Source organism: Tupaia chinensis, unplaced genomic scaffold (assembly GCF_000334495.1).
Source record: "Tupaia chinensis unplaced genomic scaffold, TupChi_1.0 Scaffold000066_1, whole genome shotgun sequence".
Lineage (NCBI taxonomy): Eukaryota > Metazoa > Chordata > Mammalia > Scandentia > Tupaiidae > Tupaia > Tupaia belangeri.
In genome coordinates, this window is record NW_006159525.1 from 5017138 (window position 1) to 5022002 (window position 4865).

The 4865-nt window shown below is 48.1% G+C and overlaps 1 long non-coding RNA gene across 1 annotated transcript in view; it reads right to left on the minus strand.

The window, feature by feature from the left end:
- LOC114005145 (uncharacterized) overlaps window positions 1-2651 on the minus strand; it is a 30979-nt gene extending 28328 nt beyond the window's left edge. The window contains exon 1 of the long non-coding RNA XR_003547038.1: window positions 2530-2651. This is a non-coding gene — a long non-coding RNA (uncharacterized LOC114005145). The remainder of the gene's footprint in view (window positions 1-2529) is intronic.
- Window positions 2652-4865: the final 2214 nt, after the last annotated feature.

Here is a 4865-nt window from a genome sequence, read left to right on the forward strand (position 1 = left end):
ACACCCATCCACACCCTCTAACCCCAATCCTCCCTTCATCCCACACTTTCTTCCACCAGTAAGACTGACTTGCAACGAAATGGTTTCAGGCATGAATCTAAACACCACTCACACACTGTGGTTCTTTCAGTTACTTAAATCAAGGCAGACGCACTCCATTCAGAGAAGCCTTCCCTTTGGCTCAATCAATCTCTCTTCAAATCAGTAATGAAGTTGAACTTGCTCTTCACGGTGAATTTCAGGTTTAAGAAACTACTGTGGAAGCTCTTTATTTCGTCCTCAGGAGTATCCTGCTCGGCTCAGATTCTGACAGAGGGAGACTGAATTGCTGACGACAAAGACACACCTAATTCATTTAAAGCCCCCAGGAGGGATGTAGTGAAGATCATTCAGTAAGAATGCTGCTCACGTTCTTAGAGAACACGCACACACAGACATCCGGATGCAGAGACACGTACATACACAGAGTCCCCTTAGCTGTGCTCTCACCTTATATACATATGTAACTGTTTCGCAGTCCGTTTTGCTCCACGGTAATTAGTTATAAATAAAAGCTCCTCATGTAAACTATTGAGTTAGAATTTTTTTTAAGAATTACGTATTTAATTTTATTCATCACTATTATCTTTTTTAATTTAACCAGAGACAGAGAGCGCACACAAGGGAAAGCAAGAAAGCAAGTCGCCAGGTTTGGGATTCAAACTGTGGTTACTCATGTGAGGGTCCAGCACCCTAACCACCACACCACCTGCCAGCCCCAAGGTAGAATTTTTTTTTTGACAAAACTAGAGAAAAGTTTAAAGTTTTTTGTTTGTCTTAAGGTTTTTTGGTTGTTATTAATTGCCAGGGGGCATGTGTGTTCACCTGTGAGGAGGAGAGGGAGAAAGCACCCCCCCAACGTGGCGTAGTAACCCTACAATCCTTTCTCCTCCATTTTTCCAGCCTACCGGGATTTTGGCCATGGCACACAGACAGGTATCTGGTGCGTTTTTCAGGTTGCCGGGGACAGGATTTGAACTGCAGTTGGTCATGTGAAATCTGACTCTCTTCACCACTAGGCTACAGGGCCAGCCCTGTTGTGTTTTTCATTTTCATTTTTTTAAATAATTATTTATTTAATTTTATCCATCATTGTTATTTTAATTTGACCCAAGAAAGACAGAGTTGGGGAGTGGAGAGAGAAAGAAAGCAAGCTGTCAGGACCAGGACCCCAACCATGGTCGGCGATGTGGGAGTTCAGCACCGTAAACACCACCCCACCTGCCCATCCTCAGACCTGTTTTAAAGAAAAAGTAAAGTCTACTTGATGCCACCCCGTATTCAGTATTCCTTTCTTCTCTTTTTAACATCTTTTTTAAATAACTGTTTTATTTAAATTTATTTATCATTATTATTATATTTTAATTCGAATGAAGAGAGAGACAAAGAGTGAGCAAACAAGCCACCAGGTCCAGGACTTGAACCATGGTCAGCCATATGGGAGTCTAGCGCCTCAATCACCACACCACCTACCGGCCCCAGTATCCCTTTCTTTTAGTAATAGAATATCAGCTTTAACTAAGGAGCTGGGGCTTTTCAACTACATTTCCCAGCCTCCTTTGCAACTATGCCTGCCCATTTAACAGAACTCTGGCCAATGAGATGTCAGGAGTCAGCAGGTTTGGTTCCCAAGAGCTCCCCAGAAGAGGGGGTGGTGTGGTGTGCAGGAGTGCAGGTGTGGGTGGTTTCCCTTCTCCACCCCCACCTCCCTGCCCTGCTCCCTGAAAGAGAGGGAAAAGCCCTAAACATCCGCACCGTCCCAATGCCGGAAGCCATCCACATCTGGATTTCACATTGAAGGGGAAAATATCTTATCTAAGCTGCTGGTATTTGGGTTTTCCATTATGGGCAGGTCAACTAGATCCTGTTCAAAGCTACTTTGAATGACTAGAGAAAAAAATCACACATTTTCCCCAATGGTTCACTCACAAAAAGTCACAGGAAGGTGCTAATTAAAGAGCAGCTTGAATCATATTTGAGTCGGAGATCCCAAAATTCTTAATGTGCTATTTTACCACTTTCTGTCTTTAGCCCAAACGCGATCCAACATGAAATGCATCGACTGGTTGTAAAAACAGCACGGGGAAGGTCTGAGCTGCCGCAAATCCTAAACCTCCATTTGTATTTCCAGACTGGCCCAGAGCAAGAGGCTCCTTTCAGGAGTGGGAGGCCCTCAATGTCCTCCTCTATCTGTATGACTCAACCTGCGTGTAGCCCTACAGACATTCTGGATTTTTCGGTAATCTCCTTTTCTTAATAAATTCAAGAGAGCTCCACAAATCGACAACGGCTGAGTAACTGGGGATGTCACATTGGCCGACAGCTCGAAGGAGTATCTGAATGACCGCCTCCATTCCCCACTTGTCCCTGAATGAGTGTAGGCCTGACCCGTGGGCACGGCCGAACTCCTCACGGTCAAGCGGGGAGTTCGATGCTCGCTGTGACACCGTGTGCCGTATCTGTTTTCTCTCTCGCAGATTACGCACATACCATCCAGCAGGAGTCAAGCTGTCCCAGAGCCCGAATCTTCACCCCAAAGGTCCCCATAGGAACGCGGTGAGGAGCTGCCTTGGCCACACTCTCATCTCTTAGTGAATACGTGACGATGTTTTCAGCCCAGTTCTTTTCTCCTGCCTCGTGTCCCCTAGAGACCCCTGTGCCTTCATTTAAAAGCCATGTGTGCCTTATCTCTTCCAACGCAGTTGCTTATACCAGAAAGCAGGCCGGAAAACATTTCCCCCGGCTGCACTGCTTCTCATCCTTTCTTTCTGACATCCCCAGATAACTTGTTGGCATAATGTCTTCTATTCAGTACAACTCCAAGGAGTGTTTGGGGACTGAATGATGTCACCTAGGAATTTATAATTAGAACCAAAAAAAAAAAAAAAAGCCTCTTTCCAAATCTGTAACACCAGGAGACAATTAAAGAAAACTCTAAAGTTGTTGGTAAAACTCCAAATGAAAGAGCCTCTCCCGACAAGCCAGAAATGCTATCAGCCCTCAGGACGCACCAGGAAACACGGACAAGTCGCAAATAACCTTTTCGACTGCTGATCCTGGTGCCATACACAAAGGCTGACACGTAAAACCCAAGGCTAGCCCTGGACACTTTCTAAGAAACACCCCAGGTGAAGCTGTATTTCTCAAAATTACTGCAACTCTCCAAGAAGCGGTCTGATTATCTTTTCTTTTTTTGGAGGTTTTTTGAGCACATGCGCTTGCCAGAAAGACAGAGAGAGAGACACAGAGACAGAAAGCGAGAAATCACCCTCCAAGAGGGGATGGCCACGCCACAATCCCTTCTCCTCCATTCTCCTCTCGGGATCGTGGGCACACACACACCCCCGGGATGAGTTTAAGCCACCAGGTCCGGGACTCGAACTGCAGTCGACTACATGGGAGTCCAACAACACAGCCATTATGCCAACTGCTGGTCCCTGAAGCGATCTGAATTTTGATCTATGGAGACTGAGCACAGTGACGTTTGATCATGGAGCTTTTATTTTTTCCACACATTTTTAGTGAAAAGGCCCATCCCGGCACACCTGCATCCGGACCTTAGCTGCCGTGGTCAAGGTTCTGTTCTGATCGCAGTGGACTCCTCTGCGGTCCATCCAGCTCGTGAGCCACTAAGCACATGCGACTGTGCCGGTGTAAATTTCCATCAGCAGGGCTGGCCACGTGGCCTGGTGGTTGAGGGAACTAGATCCCACATGGCCAGCTGCGTTCTAATCCTGATCCCGGTGGCCTGACAAACATGCTGAGCATCCACACACCTGCCCCCAATCCCGGCAGGATGGAGAAATGGAGAAGGGATTGTGGCATGATCGCGCCCCACTGAATGCTCGCTCTCTCTCTCTCTCTCTCTCTCTGGCCAGCACATGTGCCTCTAGCAATTAAAAAAAAATTAGATCAACAAAAATGAAATAAAACTGAAATTTGTCTCTTTAACTGCATTAAACACAGGCTGACGAGGCGTTGTGGTTACCACATTGGTCAGGGCAGATAAGAGCATTCTTATCAGGGAAGTTCTCCCTGAGCGGTGCTGGGCCAGCAGTCTAAGATCCTCCCAGATCACACACCCACTCTGCTGTCCTGGCAGAACCATCAATGACTTCTCCTTCCTGTTGGAAATGTCCTAATTCTGCAACAACCACCTCCACCCCAAGCCACAATCTGCCAGGACTTCCCCAAGACCCAAGACCCTTTATCTTAATGAGAAAAATGGCAGGGTTCCCCCACCCACTGCCACCTCCTACCCCCTAATCTCTCCCACCTATGAATCCAACAATTTCAGGAACAAGGAGGGGGAGAAAAAAATCCAGGCGAGGAAGCTGTCAGTTCGGCCAAAGTGATAGTTGACTAGTCAGCGTCTCCGTGTCGTTTCTCATTTCCGCTGGCCTTAAACAGCTCGGACTGACCCTTTGCCCCAGTGCCATCACCCTCTGGCTGCAGCTCTGGCCAGCAGCTTCTACCCGCCCGCCCGCCTTGCCCTGCGCCTCCCGCTCCGGACTCGCTCGGCAGAGGGCGTCCGAGCTTACTACCGGTAAAGAGTATTTACACAATCGCGTGGGATTCTTTCCCTTTCTTCCAGTGATACTTTTTGCGTGCGCAGCAACCCGAGGTGCCAGATAATGCAGGTCACCCCAAGGACGAGCCATGCGACTCGCCGCTGGCCAGAGAGCGGCGCACCAGCCCCGCGCCCGTACGGGAGGCCGGGAGCCTTCAGCAAACGCAGACACCATTTTGCAGAACTCTAAAGAAAAGCAATCCGAACTGGGTTTGAGCAGCAGGCGCAGCCGAAGCCGGCCCGCGAGCTGCAAGGG